At 38.8% G+C, this 20,254-nt stretch overlaps 1 pseudogene; it reads left to right on the forward strand.

Moving 5' to 3' along the window:
- The window catches only part of LOC117999461, a 74,934-nt pseudogene that overhangs the window by 22,507 nt on the left and 32,173 nt on the right, over positions 1–20,254 (forward strand).

Below are 20,254 nucleotides of genomic sequence, written 5' to 3' on the forward strand. Positions count from 1 at the left end.
AGTGTTGTATGGTGACAGATGGTGGGTACACTTGTGGTGAGCATTGGGTAACATATAGACTTGTGGAATCACTATGTTGTACATCTGAAACTAATGTCACATTGTTTGTCAACTATACTTAAAAAAAAAAAAAAAAGAATGCAGGAGCCAAGCAGAAGTTTTCCCTGGTCAAAAATTGGACAACTTGGGTGCCTGGGTGGCTCAGTCATTAAGCGTCTGCCTTCGGCTCAGGTCATGATCCCAGCGTCCTGGGATCGAGCCCCACATCAGGTTCCTTGCTCCGCAGGAAGCATGCTTCTCCCACTCCCACTCCCCCTGCTTGTGTTCCCTCTCTTGCTGTGTCTCTCTCTGTCAAATAAATAAATAAAATCTTTAACAAAAATTTGGACAACTTGAGCATCAATAAGGAAAATAAATGCAATAAAAGAAAATACATTTTTTAAATCCGTAAGTTCATAATGATATTCTCCTTATTTCAAAATTAACCAGCTTTGGAGGATTCTTTGGAACCAACCTGTTATTTCACAAACTACAAAATAAAGGGAAAGAAGTAAAACACACACACATGCACAACCCCCAAAACACTGCCTTCACAGCACTTATAATGTAATTAATTAATTAATTGAGCCAATATTTATTGAGCACAATATTACTGGTGCTAGACACCATCCTAGGAACTGGGGATATGTCACTGTACAAAACAGAACAAATCCCTGACTAATGGAGCTAACATTTCAGTGGGAGGAAATAGGCAATAAACAAGACAAATAGCTAAAATATATGTTATCTTAAAGGGTGATAGTGCTGGAGGAAAAAAAGTAGTAGGGCCTGAGATAGGGAGTGATGGGGAGAGTGTTGTAACTTCACATAATGTGGTCAGGGAAGGGTGACATTTGAACAAAAAGGGAAGTGAATCCATGCATCATCTGGGGGAGGAGCATTCCAGGCAGAGGGAATGGCAGTTTCTAAGCCCTGAGGCAGGGGCGTACTTGGCAGGTGGAGGAACGGCAAAGAGGTCAATGTGGCTGGACAGAGTGAGGGAGTGGGAGAGTGGGAGAGTAGTGAGAGAGGAGGGAAGAAAGGCAAGAGAGGGTAGATCACATAGGGCCTTATTGGCTATTTCAGGACTTTGGCTTTTACACTGAGTGAAAAGGGGAGCCACGAGAGAGCCTTGAGAGAGAACAATAATAGTCTGATTTAGGGTTTAAAGGATCATCTCTTGGGGTGCCTGGGTGGCTCAGTCGGTTAAGCAACCAACTCTTGATTTCGGCTCAGGTCATGATCTTAAGGTAGTGAAATTGAGTCCCGCACTGGGCTCCAGACTCAGCTTGGAGTCTGCTTGATTCTCTCTCTCCCTCTGCCTCTGCCCCTCCCCCTGCTCGGGCTATCTCTTTCTCAATAAATAAATAAATAAATAAATAAATAAATAAATAAATAAATAAATAAAATCTTTAAAGGATCATTTGTTTGCCATGCTGCAAATAAACTGAAGGAGTGGGCTGGTGGGGGCGGGGGGGGGGACAAGAGTAGAAAAAGGGACACCAATTAGAAGACCAATAAAATAATCCAAAATGATTCTGGTGCTTGAGCCAAGATAGATGTGATGGAAGTGGCACATAATAGTCAGATTCTGGATATCTTACAGTTAGAAGCCAGTGGATTTGCTGACAGACTGCACTTGGAAGTGTCCTGCCTTAAATAATTAGTGGGCAGTATAAGGCATGATTTAACTCATGTTGGTAAACTGAGTCTGGAGGTTGGTGAGCAGATGGGCCTGAGTGAAGGAGAGGGAATATGTAGGCAAGTAATGCAAGATAAGGTTTGAGGTTATGGATGAGAATGGTGATGTTGTGACAGAAATGAGGAATTTGGGAGAAGGAATAGGGTTAATGGGGATAGCTTTGGACATGTTGAATTTGAGATGAGATACTCAAAGTAGGGGCATACTGGAAGTTTAGAATATGGACTTAGAGTTCAGGTGGGATAGGTTGGTAGAGATTAAGATTTGGGAGTTCTTAAACAGAGCTGCTGTTTAAAGACAGAGTGAATGAGCTGCTTTATATCAAGAGATAAAAGCAGAGGATTAAGGACCAAACCTAAGAAAATGCCCACAGTGGTGAGGAAGGTGGAGGACGTAGAACCAATTAATAAATAAAAGGCCCAGTGGAAGACAAGGGAGCCTGCATTTCAAGGAGGGGTTGATTAAGAGTGCCAAATATTGAAGAGATACAAAAGAGAACGTAGCTAGAGGAAAAGCTAGCAGACACTGCAGGAAACATTTTAGTGAGGTGAGTGGGTTAGAAGCTAGGTTACTGGTGTTGAGAAGGGAAGGGATACTGAGAAATGGAACAAAGAGGCATCAGCTCATTGTTTATGATGATTTTCGAAGAAAGATATATGGAGAGCTCTTTTCAGAAGACTGGGTCAGGAGAGAGGAAATCCAGTTCATTCTTTGGTCACGCATGCACACACCTTGTAAGAAGAAGGTGTGTACAGCAATCCACACTTCAGTAATGTTACGTGCCATAACTGATCTCAGAGATCTCTAATATTTTTCATTGTTATCTAATTCAGATTTAACCTAAAAACTCAATATAGGAAAATTCTGATTTCCAAAGTAAATATAAATGTGATTATTCACTTTCCAAAATAAATATTTCCTTAATGGAAACTACATTTTATCGCCTTTTAAAATAATCTTCATTTGGAAATGGAAATCTTCATTTCCATTAAGATATAAACTGATTTACAAACATTGCATTTGTACTGGGTTTCAAAGTGCACATCCCTGTAGAATGTAAAGGGAGACCTGTATTTACCATTGAGCTCTCAAAATTCTTTTTTTTGTGAGAAAATATTCCAGTGTTATGCCTTGTCCACATTTCCTTTTTGTCCTGCCAATTTTTCCCATGGAAAAGATCTTTTATTTTTCTTTTCTGCTGAGCCTTTATGACACATCTTTGACTTTCAGACTGTTGGGATGACCTTGTGAGAAAAAATCTTTTTCAGGCTTTCAAGACAATTCTTGGGGTCACTGCCCCCCCAACAAGCAGGAACAGATTTATCAAATTGTCCCTTCTCCAGAGTATCATAGGCATGGAGGCTGGTCTGAGGCCCCCAAATTGGAAAGACCTAACTTGAAGATGAGCTCTAAATTTCTAGAATCAACCACAAGACTGACTTCAGCAAAATTCCTCTCTAGGCTCTCCAGGTGTCATTCATTCTCTTTGTTATCCTTGTCCAGCTATCCCGGGTTTCCCAAGATATCACAAAACCCATGGAAATCCAGGTGTGAACTCTCTCGACTTTTTTTTTGTGTGTGGAGACAAAAGGCTTTGTTACATGCATTCTATTTGTCTTTGCTAGCTTCCTCACTTGGTGTGTACTGATCTATGTCATCCTGGGACACGGAAGGGGATTCGTCAGGGGGAACCGATATGTTGCTTTGACTGCATCCCATGTGCTGATGGACACGTGTCACGGGAACCAGGTAGAGATGGTCATATTTTCCAATGGTATTGAAATGCAACTAGATTAAGCATGCTCTGGTGAAGAGGGCTTTGGGAGCCAGCTTTATAAATAGGTGTGAACAACTTATAACAAAAATCATTATAATCCATCAAACTGTTGGATATTCTGTGCAGTGTGAAAAAAACCATAATATTGGGTTTCAGTTCTAAAGCTGCTACAGTTGGGAAAAGGATTTGCATCTGTGAATTTAAGAGAAAAAAATTTTAAAAAATGAAATGTGAAATGTGAATAAATGGATTCATAAAAAGTACTTAGAATTATTTCAATTTCTAAAATAGATTAAACATTAGTTATGTAAAAAACAGTGAATAATTGGAAAAATAAGTGAATTACAGTTCTCTATTCTACTGTATTATCTCTCATTTGGAATTATAAGATCAAGAATTCTATCCCTAAAGACAATGGACTTAAGGCCATAATTATTTCAGGTTTGCAGGATGAATTTTACAGATGAATTCTGTAACAACTGCTCTGTGAATTCTTCTCTACAACCTGCTGCACTGCTGCTCTTCATGACCAGGATTTCAGTGAGATTTGGTTTGCTTAGCCTTATGAAGCATGTTGGATCAGGTGTACTTTTATTTCTGCTTATCTCTATCTTTAAAGATAATACAAGTTGTCCTTGTCCTTTACCAAAAGGCCCTTAATAATAATTTATTTCAAGGAGGATTTTTAAAAATGTAAAATTTTCCCCAATTGGAAAATAGGTAACCTGAACACCTGCCTGAACCCCACGTGACCCAGTCTCTGCACTGAGTTATGTCAAGAGAAGTCCAGTCCGGCAGTCCGAAGTGATTGGAAGGGAATTCCGATCTTCCCTAGCACCTTTCAGAGAACATTAAAGAGATCCACTTGATAATTTACCATGAATGCATCTCAAATAGTTTTTTCTTACGTTGTAATATTCTCCCTTAGAGAATCTGCCCAGCTGAAGGTTCCCAAATTTTTCTCAACTTTAGTTAACATGGTTGCTATTTTTGTTTCCCTTCTTATTCTCAGTCATCTCTGCCTATTCTCTGGAATCTGAATCTGGAGGATGGGGAGGAGAAAGCTGAGAAAGACAAAATTCCCCTCAGTAGGTGGCAGTAATGTTGAATGGAAGGTTGAAAATACTTGCATTTTGGATGCCTGGGTGGCTCAGTCAGTTAAGCATCTGCCTTCGGCTCAGGTCATGATCCCAGGGCCCTGGGATCCAGGGTTCCTGCATCAGGCTCCTTGCTCAGCGGGGAGTTTGCTTCTCCCTCTACCCCTCCCTCCTGCTTGTGATCTCTCTCTCTCTCAAATAAATAAAAATCTAAAAAAACCACTTGTATTTTAATCAACCTTATCACAATCCTCTTGATTCACCTTTAGTAGCTTTAATTTTCTCATACATTCGAAACTGTTTGTGGATTATTCTCTGGTTTATGAGGATAGACTAGACACCTCCCTTCTCAATTGGATAATTGGAAGAGAAAGAGGCATCTTACCAGAAAAGGCCCATACAGGAAAGGCAGAAACCAAGAAGCCAGACTGAATTCCTACAACTGAAAATAATTCTCAACCTTTAGTATTAGTTGCACACTCTAAGACCATTGTATTGCTGCTTTTTTCTCTTCTTTTTTTTTTAGATATTGTATATTCTGTATAAAGGAATCTCAATGAGTCCTACACTAGGTCTTCGGCTGTTCTGAGCTATTCGCAGCTGAAGGGGACAATTGATTTTCTTGCAGTTCTTTGTTCATTAGGTCAAAGGGAGTGTGAACAATGTGATGAAGACTATTGGTCAAATGCATAAAAGAGCAAGTGTGTGCTGAAATAGGTGGAGTTCCTTGCCTATGATGAGGCCCTGGGATTCGTGCTTGTCATTCTCACTATCGTTGGGGTGCTTGTGGTCTTGGCAGTCACAGTTGTGTACGTGATATGCAGGCATACTCCACTTGTGAACGCCAATGACCAGGAGCTGAGCTTTCTCATTCAGCTTTCTCTTGTCATCATACTGCTGTCTTCCATGCTTTTCATTGGCAAGCCATACAACTGGTCTTGCATGACCGGCCAGGTCACTTTGGCAATGGGTTTTTCTCTTTGCCCATCTTGCATTCTTGGAAAAACAATTTCACTGTTTTTAGCCTTCACAATTTCTAAATCCAAAACCTGACTTATATCCATCCACTCCCTTTATCAAAAAATCATTGTGCTGATCTCTGTTCTAGTAGAGATTGGCTTATGCCCAGCCTACTTAGTATTGGAGCCCCCAAGATTGTACAAGAACATAGAATCTTGACATATAAAGATCATTTTGGAATGTGATGAAGGTTCTGTAGAGTTTTTATGCTCTATACTTGGGATCCATGTCTTCCTGGCCTTGCTATGCTTTCTAACAACCTTTGTCACTCACCAATTGCCGGATAATTACTATGAAGGAAAAAGAATCACGTTTGGAATGCTGGTCTTTTTCATCGTCTGGATCTCCTTTGTCCCTGCTTACTTGAGCATCAAAGGCAATTTCAAAGTATCTGTGGAAATATTTGCAATCTTGGCATCCAGCTATGGTTTGTTGTGTTGTATATTTGCTCCCAAGTGTTTCATTATTTTGCTGAGGGCAACAAGGAACACCGATGAAATTGCTGGTGGAAGAGTCCCCACCATAGATAGAGCATCCAACTGACTTCAGCCTCTGTGAACAGTTAGCTTAATAATTCCACAGTGTCAACTATTCTGGATGAATATAGTTGTGAGTTACATGTGTCCTTCAAAGCTGCAATGGTGACATGTTTCAACATTTCCTTTCAGGTTGCTCCTGCAGCCACCGCCTCATGCTCTGGGGTAATATTTAGGATTTGGGTTCTAGTAGTGTGGTCCTAGCATGGGATATGAAATCTCTAAGATCCCATTTAGCATGAATTAGAGTACCTGTTACCACTGAATTATAAATAACTTCATTTAAACATTTCATAATACTTTGGTATGAGGAGTGTATGGTAGAGGGCATAAGTAACCTAAAATGATGGATAAAAAACCTGGCTCTTGAATATGTTTCTTTTTATATCATGGGTGTCTGGTCTAGAAATTTACATCAAACGAAGTCACCTTGTGGGGACTAAAAAACATCTTGTTAATGCCTCTATGGAATAGATAGCTTTTCTCCAACTGAGGTAAGAATTATAGCTCATAAACTTTCCCTTGGAGCAGGGCATTTAGTAAGAGAATTTGTATTTCAAAAGACTCTGTTGCATACAGATAATATCGAAGGAACCAGGATGTGAACAAAGCTCAGTTCCTTCTTGAATTCATAATGGGAATAGAAAAATTTCTTCCAGAGGGAAGGCAAGGCCCATCTCCTCCAGATTTTCCTAGATAATAGTAGTAAAATATTTGAATTTCAAAACATTTTTCTGCTTAAAAAATAAAAATGAGGGGAATTAAGATATCAGCAAAGCAGTTGTTATGTTGATTATATAGCAAATATCCAAAAGCGAAATAAACAAATGTTTAACTAGAGCAGGTATTAGGATGCAAAATTTTTTAGGATACATTAAATGATAAATATTTACTCTTTGATCATCCAGAGTTAACTGGAATGTTACATTTTCAATCTTCTTCCAGATACAAAACTTTAAAAATGATCTACATGTATTTATGTGTATATGAATTAAATGTGTGGAAAAACAGAATTTGTAGAAATGCTAATAAGCCAGATACCCATGTGCATACTTGACTTTAGGAAACCAGCAAGATCAGAAAGAGCTCTCTTTTTAAGAGAATTTATTAATCCTTGTGAATATAAATTAATCAGATTGGGCAGAGAAATTCATACAGGCTGTTGGAGCAGAAAGTGAAACCATGATGACTAGTTTAGCAGGATAGATATGTCAGGAATTTATTTATTGATTTTTAAAGAAAGATGATTCCAGACCAGATGAAGGGGATGAGTTTCCTATAATTTAAATAGGAAGTTTACACCAAGGTCCAGCAAATCTCAAAAACGAGCTCATTTCTTGGAGGGCTAATGGTACCCAGTGCTTTCTGGGTCAATATCTATTCACCCACCCATCTCCCAAAACTTCTACAGTGCTTTGCATCACAGCCCTCGGATTCTTAGAGAAGAGCCTATATCACAGCATGAAGAGGGGGGGAGATTGCTTTCTTTGCCCTCTACTTGACCCAGGAATGGACTTTGGAAAAGAGAGGATGGTTTGTCAAAGTATCAAGCAATAGGAAAATGAGAATCTGATTTCTTGTTTAGTTATGCATGTGGCTTGAGTCTTCTCAATGATCCATCTTGGAATTTAAAAAAAAAATGCTGAAAGATCATTCAAGTCTAGTGATTTGCCTTACTTTTGTATTCGAAATATTCCAATCTCAGAGTAATCCATTTCTTTTCTGAAGTGTTGATTACCGAATATAAGGTATCTAAAAAGGTAAGTCCAGAAGTCCATCTGGGCAATATCAAAGCCTTCATTATCTCCTTTCATACCAAATGGCTCCGTAATACTGTTGTATTGGACTTGCGTTCTTTGTAATTATTTATTTTTCTGATCAGCAATAGGTTTGGGAAACTAGAGAAAATAAATTTCTCTAGTTTATTAAAAACAAAGTATCAACTGAATTTGCATGTTGAACTTTAATGTTTACTTGTAAAACATTATAATTTTAAGATACAACTTTTATCTAAAATGGTCTGAAGTTATCACTTGTTGATTTGGTCCACATGCATTGTTACAAAGACTGGCTTATGGCAGATAAATTAAATAATATGTGATTGTCAAAGGATGGTGGTCTAATTTTTAATATTGATCTATTCAATTACTTGTCAAGTATTTTTTTTTAAGATTTTATTTATTTATTTGACAGAGGGAGACACAGCGAGAGAAGGAACACAAGCAGGGGGAGTGGGAGAGAAGCAGGCTTCCCGTGGAGCAGGGAGCCCAACGCGGGGCTCGATCCCAGGACCCTGGGATCATGACCTGAGCCGAAGGCAGACGCTTAACGACTGAGCCACCCAGGCGCCCCAATTACTTGTCAAGTATTAAAATGGTCTTATAACATTGAAAGATAATTTTTCTCCTTGAGTAAATGTGTTATGTATTTATGTATCTATTTATTTAATTAAATTTCCATTTAGTTAACATACAGTGTAATATTAGTTTTAGGTGTACATTTTAGTGATTCAACACTTCCATACATCAGCTGGTGCTCATCACTACAAGTGCACTCCTTAATCCCCATCACCTATTTCACCCTTCCTCCCCACTAACTCTGGTAGCCATCAGTTTGTTGTCTATAGTTGTCTATTTCTTGGTTTTCCTCTTTCTTCCCTCTTTGCTCATGTGTTTTGTTTCTTAAATTCCACATATGCGTGAAATCATATGGTATTTGTCTTTCTCCGATTGACTTATTTTGCTTAGCATTATACTCTCTAGCTCTATCCGTGTTATTGCAAATGGCAAGATTTCATTCGAATGTGCCATTAAAAATTATTTCTAGTAAAAAATATGACTGGAATTTCTATCAGCAAATGTTGTCGTATAAGAGAATCTCATATAGAAATCTCTTGTGACTCTCCCTGCTGTGGGCGAGCATTTGCTGGTAACCACATGCTGGGCCTTGGGGAGCAGTTCAGAATTAATTTCAGGGTGTTGCATCAAAATAATGCAGTTGGTGGCTTGAGAAGTAGCATAAAGACTAATTGTTTGAAAGAAAAAAATTGCAAAACAACACTTCACTCAAGACTGACCTAGACAGCAGGTGTGAGCTGTTTTGGAAAAAGAAATGTTTATCGGGCTGCTCAAACCCACAACATAAGATTGATTTGTTTGAGTTAAGACAAAGAAAAGTCTTGATAGAAAGTGAATATATTATCAAAAAGGAAAGGATATTCCAACAGCCAGATTAATTGCCTTAAAACACAAATCTGATCTCATTTCTTCCCTGTTCATCAGTTCCTGTGGTTCCTCAACTCTCTGAGGGGTGAGTCCAGCTGCCTTAGCCAGACATTCAAGGCCCTATGAACTGTTTTTCATCTTCTATTTTCAACATTTTTCACCTGCCACCTTCCTACCAACATCCTTATAACAATCCAACTGGATGCTTGCAATTCCTGGAACTTACCTTCTATTTTCCTGATTTCATGTTGTTCTTACTATTCCCTTTTTTCTCTAATGCTCTGATAGTACTTCATCCATCCATCCATCCATCCATTACTGAAGGGATGGTGTACATCAGACTTAGAGTTAGGCATAGAAGATGTACAAAGACAAGGGATTGTCCTCCACTTCCAGTACTTGCCATCATTTGGGATGAAAGGTAATAAACTGACAATTATCCTATCATGTGATCAAGCTGTGGTCTCGGGAGCATTGATGGCTAACCACTCATGTAACAAGGCCCAGGAGTGATGTTTCCAGGTAAACTGAGGAGGCCTGGAGCATAGAATGGATAGAGGAGGTGGAAAGAGGCTATTGGGGGAAAGCTGATGGGTTTCTAAATAGTAGGGGCCAATTTGAGTGCAATAGGCACTTCACTGGGGAAGAGAAGGGAAAGCAATGCTGAAAGGAAGGAGGTGAGTTGAAATGTGAGTAGGTGGTCTTGAAAAGAACTTTTCTATGGTATTCACTTGACTATTTTCCCATGGTATTTTCTCCTTCTTATAGTCTCATTTTTGAAGAAATGCTGTTTTATCCCCCCTACAATTTCTCCCCCTTTGAGCTGTCATTATAAAGCAGCTGTTTGGAACATCTAAAGGCAGAGTAATTATTTATAATCTCAAGATAGAATTATTAACAATTTATGTGAAAAATCTTTGTGAAATTTACTCATTTCCATTTTGAGAGGTTAGTTACACATTTCTCCTGATAGTTTTGGAAAAACAATTCAGATACAAAAGACATAATGTGAAAATGTAAATACGCCAGATACAGTAGTTAGGGTAGGTTAACTGTACCGCCAACAACCCCTAAATCTTAGTGGTTTCACGGGTTAATACTTTACACATACTGAGACTAATGTCTGTGTTATTGGTCAGACTGCTTTCCTGGACGGCCCCCTTCCAGGCAATGATTCAGGGATGCTGCTGGATCATGTGTATTTGTCCCACCACACCCATGCGCTGCCTTCCCCACTCTGCTCTGTTCCTGTAGTCTGCATCACATAAATTCCCTTGTCCTGTGGCTTCCAGCGAGTTTTGCCATTGGTGCAATGGGAGACAATGAGGGGAGGAGAGGTCAGGGTCTTTGCTGTTTCAGCCATGGCTCGTTCTTCTTCTGTGGCCCCTCTCTAAGACTACAATTCTCACCAGGTGTCACTTTGCTGATTTAGCCCCTTTTTCTTTCAGACCTCAGTGTAAGAACAACTTTCCATTGTTCCTAGTCCCGGGGGGGTTCACCCATCCTTTGTTAGATCCTTTAACTTTGCCCACTCATGTCAATAGTCCTTTATTTTTTTTCTTTTAAAATTTTATTTAAATTCCAGCTAGTTAACATACAGTGTAATATTAGTTTCAGGGGTACAATTTAATGATTCGACACATCCATACAACACCTGGTGCTCAGCACACATGCCCTCCTTAATCCCCATCACCTGTTTAACTCATCTCCCCACCCACCTCCCCTCTGGTAATCATCAGTTTGTTCTCTGGAGTTAAAAATCTGTTTCTTGGTTTTTCTTCTCTCTCTTTTCTTTTCACCCTATGTTTGTTTGTTTTGTACTTTAAACTCTCTTCTCTTCTGAGTGTATCAGCGTTTCCTGCTGGTACCCTGACTCATACAGTGATCCAAGTTCATTTTGCTTTAAGATGCCATCTTTAGTGCAAGCTGGAAGAGTACTTTGCAGGCTCTAATTCATGGATGAATGTAAACAGACCATGGGAAGGTCTGATGGTGGCTAGTCTGGGGTCTGGAACCTAGGAACTCTTGAAACTATGAAACAAGAGTCCCTCTCAAGGACAAAGCCTCCACTGAGGAGGAAACACTGGAAGTAAGAGCCAAACTGGTCAGGACAAGGACAGCAGGGGCAAAGAAAGAAAATGTTCAAATCCATATAATCAAAGTAAATCTGACTTAAACCTGTGTCATCTTGAGATATATATATATATGTATAATACGTATTAGATGTATCTGAATTGTTTTTCCAAAACTATCAGGAGAAATGTGTAACTAACCTCTCAAAATGGAAATGAGTAAATTTCACAAAGATTTTTCACATAAATTGTTAATAATTCTATCTTGAGATTATAAATAATAATAATAAATAATAAATATAAATATATATATATATATAACCTCTTGGACAACGGAGGTTTTAGATACTTTAGGATAATGATCATAGTGAGTTTTGCTAATGGGGTGAAGCAATGGAAAAAATTTTCCCAAATTCCTCATAGATATCACTGTCATATGACTGATTGTATCAATAAACATTCCAGGGCTGTTTCATGTGTTTGCTACAAAATGATGTGGTATGTGGTTGCCCATTTTCCCAACAATGCACCATCACTCAGAATACTTTGGAGTGCCTCATGGAAATGCCTTTGGAGTTTGGAACATATTGTTTTGAATAGCCTCATTTATGAAGAATTTTTACTTTTTCAGAATAATTTTTAAAAATTTTTATTTATTGTTAAACATTGAAAGAAAAATGTAAGGGGAAAACAAGATATGTAAAAGGCTGAATGGAATAAGGAGAAGGGTAGAGCAAAACAAAAACACAATATTAATTACCACTTTAGAAAGCTATCTGCAACATCTACTGAAACTGAATATATACATACCCTATGACCCAGCAAATTCATTCCCAGGAGTATACATGAAATGACATCTGTATGCTTACCAAAAAGATAAATTGGGTAGTTGTGATTACCCAAGCAAGAAACCACCCAATTGCCCATCAACAGTAGAATGGATAAATAAATCAAGATATACTCACACAGAGGGATATTATGCAGCAATGAAAATGAATGGGCTGCTTTGTGGGGAGAAGACTGTAGGGGGATATGTTTGAGAGCCGGGAGACCTATTTAGGAGTGATTACTGTCATCTGGGCAAGAGATCATGATGGCTTGGACTAAGAGCAGAGCTCCCAACAATTTGTGGTTAGTTGGACGCTGTCACATCCAGTTTCCTGATATAATTTAGACATTTGACAGTTGCACTTTAAAGTGCATATTCAAAAGAAAAGGGGGACACATTAGAAGGCTACAATTTAAGCACTTAGCATCAATTCCCCAAATAATCCCATTATTTTGTACTGGCTTTTACTGCCTTTTGAAATTCTAATTAATAAGGGAATCATTTAAGCTGATAAAGCCACCTGGGTAGAAAATTATTTTCTCAGACTGGATGCCAGAGCTCCCTAGTAATTGAAAAACATGAACGAAAAATTTCCTGTTTCTTCTTTCCCATTTTAAAGTTGACATATCTCTGAGTAAACACATACGTTTTCTCCTTTCCTTCTTTATTTTGTATAGTCATTCTTTCACATGTGTGCTGGGGAAGAGAGCCGTATTCTAGGTGATATTAGGAGAATGAAAGTAGATGCAGACGTTCCTGTTTTCTTAAGACAAGGGGGCCAACATGGAACCATCGCTTAGTATAAATGATGTGTGACATCATCTCTTTGTGTTACTTATACATCTGATGATACACAAAGAATTTAGAATTACAGCCTAACAAGCAGATGCCTTTTTTCCTCTTCCCCCAAGACACCAAACTTGATTTCTACCTTTCTCTTTGAATCTTCTCTCCATGGTGCCCTACTTTTTTGGGCTGGAGTCTATTGATTTACAGGTCAAGCATAAGGGTTTCTCAGGCCAAGTACAAATTACTACTTTCTTATTAGTTGTTTTTAGGTTTTTGTTTTCGTCTTCTCTATCAACTTCAGTTTCATAGTAAGTCTTCCCACAGTGTTAATCAGACTGACAGAGTAGCCAGCCTCGTCAGTGAAGGCCTTGCTTGGGGAAGACAAAGACACCATGATTTACTTTAGTGCCCTAGTCTCAGAACTGGTTGGACATGGAAGAGCAAAATGACTAAAAGCAAAGAGTTTAGAGTAACAATGGCTTGGGACCAATAGTACACTTTCTTGCTGTTTAATCCGAGGTAAGTTATTTTATTTCTCAAAGCATAAAGCCTGGCATATGGTAAACACTCAATAACTGTTGGTGTCTTAGTTTGGTCAGGGTACTGTACAAAATGCCACAGGCTGGGTGGCTTATAAACAAAAACCATTTCTTTCTCCTAGTTCTGGAGGCTGGGAAGTCCCAGGATCATGGCACTGGCAGATTCGGTATCTGGTGAAGGTCTGCTTCTACCTGGTGGAAGGGATCTCTCTGGGGCCACTTTTATAAAGGCACTAATCCCTAATGAGTTAATCACCTCCCAAAGGCCCATCTCCTGGTACCATCACCTTGGGGATTAGGATTTCAACCTATGAAGTTTGAGAGGGTCACAAACATTCAGATTATAGCAGCTAGTTCTACAAGTTACTTTATGAACTGTTCACTAATAGTAATATTATTATTAGCTAGTTGGCTCCGATGTCCACTTAGTCCCCACCCTATGCCCTGAGCATTTAAGACTCCAGTGGGGGCAGTGCGCCCTGTTCTAATTCCTTTGAGAGTCAGTGGCACTTCTGGGCCACAGAGTTCCTGAAATCAGAAACTTGGGGATCATTTTCTTTTCCTTCAACTGCCTCCTCCATCCCCCTTCTAAGTCCCACATACAGTACAATTATCCACCAATTCCTGTCAGTGGCAAACTCATTATGACTCTCAGATCAGTGCTTTCCTCTTTATTCACCCCATCCATCACACACTTGTGGCCTGAGCACTTTTTGTCCCTCTTACCCTGTTTCTCTCTGCAGCAAGAGCCCTCTAAAATGTGTATTTAATTCCATCACTTTCTGGCTAAAATCCTTCACCATTATGTTCTTGTTCCCCATTTATTTCTGTCTTCTGAAACTCTTTCTTCCTTGACCTTTCGGGACTTCCCTTCCCTCTAGCTAGATTATTTACACTTCCTGAATTCACCCCCTCTGAGGAAAGGTGACTCCTTCTTTCCAAATACTCCTTCCTTCTCTGTCTCTTCTTTTGCCAGCTATCTTTCTCCAGCCCATGAAGCTTCAGGTAACATATCACTTCTCTGGGGGAGCTTCCTGAGCAGGCTCTCTCCTCTAAGTCGGCATCAGGGAACTTCTCAGTGCTTTGTAGCACTCCACACACACAGTGGTAGCACACCTCCACACCCGGACTGCTAACCTCTGTATTTCTTGGTCTCGGTAGAGTGTCTGACTCAGGATAGATGCTCAATAAATGCCTTAGGAATATTACTTGGGTGGCTGCTACACTGGGAAGCTAGCGTTCCATGTGTCGGTGTAATCAAGATACGGACGGAACTACACATTATAAGTTTTTGTTCATTTTTAAATTCCTAAGCATCACTGGCATCAGATTGTATTCTATTGTAGTTTGTTCTTGTGGCTGTATGAACCCTTTCTCAAACATGGCCCTGCTCTGTACTAAATGCCATGCTAAAGGGTACTTAAAAACCCCGTTGCAGAATCTGAGATGACTTGCCTCTGGAGAAACAGTCTTTAGCCTGGGGACAAAGCCACCATACACAATAGTCAGCCGCCAAGGTCAGCAGGGCATCCTGCCAGTTTAGAGCCTTCCATCCGCTGGCCTGGGCCACAGCAGCTAGCGTGGGGTTAATATAAACTCCTTTTTTTTTTTTTAAAGATTTTATTTATTTATTTGACAGAGAGAGACAATAAGAGAGGGAATACAAGCAGGGGGAGTGGGAGAGGGAGAAGCCAGCTTCCCGTGGAGCAGGGAGCCCGATGCGGGGCTCCATCCCAGGACCCTGGGATCCTGACCTGAGCTGAAGGCAGACGCTTAACCAACTGAGCCACCCAGGTGCCCCTTAATATAAACTTCTTTAAAGCACTCAGATAAAAATCCCTTGCCTACCCTCTAAAGTTCAGGCTCACAACCATAATTTCCTGACTCTATCAAAAGCCTCTCTGCATGAGTATATTGCCCTCCCTGATTCCATACTTTTGCTTAAATTTTAGTGTGAGCATTTTCATTTCCCAGTTCATGAAATGTTGCAGTCATCGAGAATGCACCAAACAAATTATATCCTCCTTTCTGGTTTTATAACAAATTAAAATGTAAGTTAAAACAGTAGCAAATGGGAGGCCAAATGCCATCTTTATTAGGATAAACACGGAATTGAGGATGAACTTATTGTGAGTCAAGCGGGTTTCCTAAATCTGATCCTCAAAATTAAGTGGACTGACCCCTCTAGTCAATGGCAATGCAGGACTGAGGCAACCCCCTCCCCACCCCCCGAATGAGGAACTCCCTAGATAAGACTGGGGTCATGGGAAAACAAGGAAAAATTCCCACACCCTAGGGGCATCTCACTTCCAAAGAAAATGATAGATAAGGTGTCTGAGCTCAGCCATGTCACTATTTCCTCTCAGGAGTGAGTAAGTAGTGGAGAGATGCCAAGGATGTTACTCTAGTTGAACTTCCTCAATACAAAAGGAGTCAGGAGTAGGGAAGAAATGTTCCCATTCAGCACTGGCACGTGACAGGGGCTCAAATAATTTTTGTGGTTTAATAAGTAAAAATGGATATTCGGTGCTGTTGTCCCATATCAGTATTTTGTTCCTGTATTTGCCTGCTGGACTGGACAACATAGGGATAACATATGGTAATTCTGCAGAGAAGATGGGGTGAATCATTTATGGATGGCTCACCATGAACTCCAATGGTGGTCACAGAAAATGTCTGTCATATTTCTTGCCTGTATTTTAATGCCACCCATTATGACACAAACTGAAAATGTTTCTAAGCCTTGGAGCATGAAAAAAAGTAAGAGGGACCTTTTTAATGATCTTTTTGCATTATTTGCTACTTCAAAGGAAGTAAAATATCCATAAAAAACAATTATTCTCAATTTATTTCCAAACTGTAACCTCCTTTTAGACTTCAGTTTAAAGGTCAGTAAATGGATACCTTGTATTGACCTTAACACATTAATGTTGCATTTTAAAAGCAGGGTGATGTGGGGCCATGTGATGTTTCTCAGATTTAGAAGCCTGATCACTTAATAATGTCACTGTCCCTATCACTATACAGTATCAAGTGCCTGCTGAAATGGAGGCTGGTGTTTTGGGTCAGTGTAACCACGATACTGAGGGAACTGCTGAGACTAGCTGACCCTTCAGAAAGTCTTCGGACCTATGATATAAAACTGTGCCAGCTGACAAGTTTATCTACCCAGGACTCCCACAGAAAGTACAGGGGTGGTGAAAAAGTGTGCCTCTGTTTGCCCATTGATGGCGAGTGGCCATTTCACTGGTAGAGTGAGCTGAGCGGGGAGCCCGATGCGGGGCTCGATCCCAGGACCCCGAGATCGTGACCTGAGCCCAAGGCAGACACCTAACCAACTGAGCCACCCAGGCGCCCCCTATGGATTTTTTTAGGTCAGGTTTACAGAAGTCTAATTTATAGGTAGTAAACTCAACCCTTTTTAGGTGTGCATTGATGGTCTTTGTCAAAGGCATACAAAATCGTGTAACCAAGACCACAGCTCACTCCCAGCAGTTTCTTCATGTCCCTTTGTAGTCAATCTCTTCCCCCCAACCCTCAGCCTTTGGCAGCCATTGATGCCATCTATAGTTTTGCCTTTTCTAGAATGTGATGTAAATTACACTATGTAATGGCTTCTTTCACTTAGCATAATGCTTTTGAGATTCATTTGTGTTGTTTATCAGTAGTTCAGTCTTTTATTACTAGATAGCATTACATTGTATGGATATACAATAATTTGTTTATCCATTTGCCTGCTGACCATTTAGGTTGTTTCTAGTTTTTTGACAATTATGAACAAAGCTACTATAGCCATTCACATATAGTTCTTTCTGTGGACATATATTTTCATTTCTCTTAATTAAATATCTAGAAGTAGGGTCTCTGGGTAGTATTCATGTATGGTTAACTTTAAAAGAAATATGAAAATATTTTCCGGGCGCCTGGTGGCTCAGTTGGTTAAGTGTCTGCCTTCGGCTCAGGTCATGATCTCGGGGTCCTGGGATTGAGCCCCAATTCTGGCTCCCTGCTCAGCGGGGAGTCTGCTTCTCTCTCTCTTTCTGCCCTACCCTCCCCCCCCGCCCCCATCTCATGTTCACTCTCTTTCTCATATTCTCTCTCAAATAAATAAATAAATAAATAAATAAAATCTTTAAAAAAAGAAAGAAAGAAAATGTTTTCCAAAATGGCTGTACCATTTTGCATTACCACCAGCAATGTTTGAGAGTACCAATTATTCCACATCAGAAGTAGCACTGGGTTTGTCAGGTTTCTTTCTTTCTTTTTCTTTTCCTATTTTTCTTTTATTATTTTTAATTTTTTTAAAGATTTTAATTTTATTTATTTATTTGAGAGAGAGAGAGTGTGTGAATGGGGGGAGGGGCAGAGGGAGAAGGAGAAAGAGAATCTCAAGCAGACTCCACGCTGAGCATGGAACCTGACATGGAGCTTGACATCATGACCCTGAGATCATGACCTTGAGCCAAAATCAAGAGTTGGACGCTTAACTGACTGAGCCACCCAGGTGCCCCTCTTTTTCTTTTTAAAAAAAATCTTAGCTTTTCTAGTAGGTATGTAGTAGGATCTCATTGTGGCTTTAATTTGTGCTTCTCTAATTTTGAATAATGTTTAGATGTTTTAATGATGTTTAGTTTAATGATGTTAAAAAATTGACTTTTTTAAATTATTGAATTGAAAGAGCTCTTTATATATTTTGGATACAAGTCTTTTATCACATGTGTGTTTAGTGAATATTTATTTCCAGTCTGTAGTTTCTTTTACTTTAGTAATGTTTTTCAAAGAACACTAGTTCTTAATTTTGTTGAAGTCCAGTTTATTGGTTTTTTTTTCTTATACAGCTTGTGATTTTTGTGTAATACCTAAGAAATCTTTGTCTAACCCAAGATTGCAAATAATTTTTTTCTATGTTTTCTTACAGAAGTTTTATGGTTTTAGTTTTACATTTAGGTGTATGATCCATTTTGAGTTAATTTTTTTTATAAGGTGTATGTTAAGGCTTATATTTTCACACATGGAGAACCCATTGTTCCAGCACCATTTATTGAAAAGACTGTCCTTTCTCCATTGTATTACTCTGGTACCTTTGTCAAAAAAACAATTGGCCATATATGTATAAGTTCATTTCTGGACTTTCTTCTGTTCTCTGAATCTATATGTCTTTTGTTATGCCAATATCATACTCTCTTGATTCTTGTAGTTTTGTAGGATGTCTTGAAATCAGGTAGTGTGAATCCTCTAACTTTGTTTCTCCAAAATTATTTTGGCTATTCCAAGTCCTTTACTTTTCTATATAAATATAAATAGTCTACTAGTCAATTTCCATAAACAGGCTGAAATTTTTATTGGGATTGCATTGAATTGATAGATCATATTGGGAAGAATTAATAGTTTGACAATACCAAGTCTTCCCATCTATGAAAACAGAACATCTATTTATTTAGGTCTTTTTTGATCTCTCTTATCATTGTTTTGTAGTTTTCGCATACAAATTGTACACATGTATTGGTAGACTTATCCTTAAGTACTTTGTGATTTTTGATGCTATTTTAAATGGCAACTTTTTATTTAAGATTTCAATTTTCAGTTTTTCATTGCTAACTTACAGAGATGCAATTGACTTTTGTATACTGACCTTGCATTTTGCAGCTTTGTTAAACCCACTTATAATTCTGTCAGCATTTTTGTAAATCTTTGGGACTTGCCTTGCAGACAGTTTTATTTCCTCATTTCCAATCTTCTTTTGTTTCATCATTTTTGCTGTTTCACACAGGCTCGACCCTCCAGAACAATGTTCAATAGAGTAGTAAGAGTAGGCATTCTCGATATAAATATTTTTAATCTTTTGAATTATTGTTACTGTATAGATGGACATGGTGTATCATTTTTAAAATTTGCATTCCCTGCTTACTAGTGAAGTTGAATGTCTTTTAACATATTTATTGACTATTTGTGTTTCTTTGAGAATTCCCTGCATATATCCTTGGTAAATTTTTCCTTCACTTGTTTAGCTTCTCTGATTTGTACGTACTTCTGACACATTCTGGTTATTAATCTTGTGTACGTCGTAATTTTTTTCTCCCAGGATATTGCTCATCTTAATTTAATATGGTGGGCTTTGGGATATAGAAGTTTTAAATGTTATGGAGTCAAAACGTGTCAGGCTTTTTTCCCTTTTATGATTTCTGAGTTTGTAGCGTGCTTAAGAGAGATTTTCCATTCCAAGACAATACAGATATTATTTTATAATTGATTCTTACACTTCTATAGTTATACTCTCTAACACTTAGCTCTTTAATGCATCTGAATTTTTTCTTTCTGTGTGGTGTCTGAAGGATGTAGCTTTATAGTTGTGTAAATGGTTAACCAGGTGTTCCAATACCCAGTTAATTGAGCAGCTTATATTTTCTCCATCACTTTGAAATGCCATATTTATCTTTTACTAAATATGTTCATATCAGCAAATGTTCACATATCAATGAGTGTCTTTTTGGATTCTGATTTTTGTCCTTTGCCCCACTTTTCTAAAATTTTGCTAGTACCATATGATTTTTATTTCTAGAGACTTTTATATGTTTTTCTCTCGTGTAGAGGAATTCTACTGAGGCAGTCCTGTGGAGAGGCTCGACTCAA

The sequence above is a fragment of the Mirounga leonina genome, unplaced genomic scaffold (assembly GCF_011800145.1).
Source record: "Mirounga leonina isolate KUSES-001 unplaced genomic scaffold, KU_Mleo_1.0 Mir_115, whole genome shotgun sequence".
In the NCBI taxonomy this organism is placed as follows: Eukaryota; Metazoa; Chordata; class Mammalia; order Carnivora; family Phocidae; genus Mirounga; species Mirounga leonina.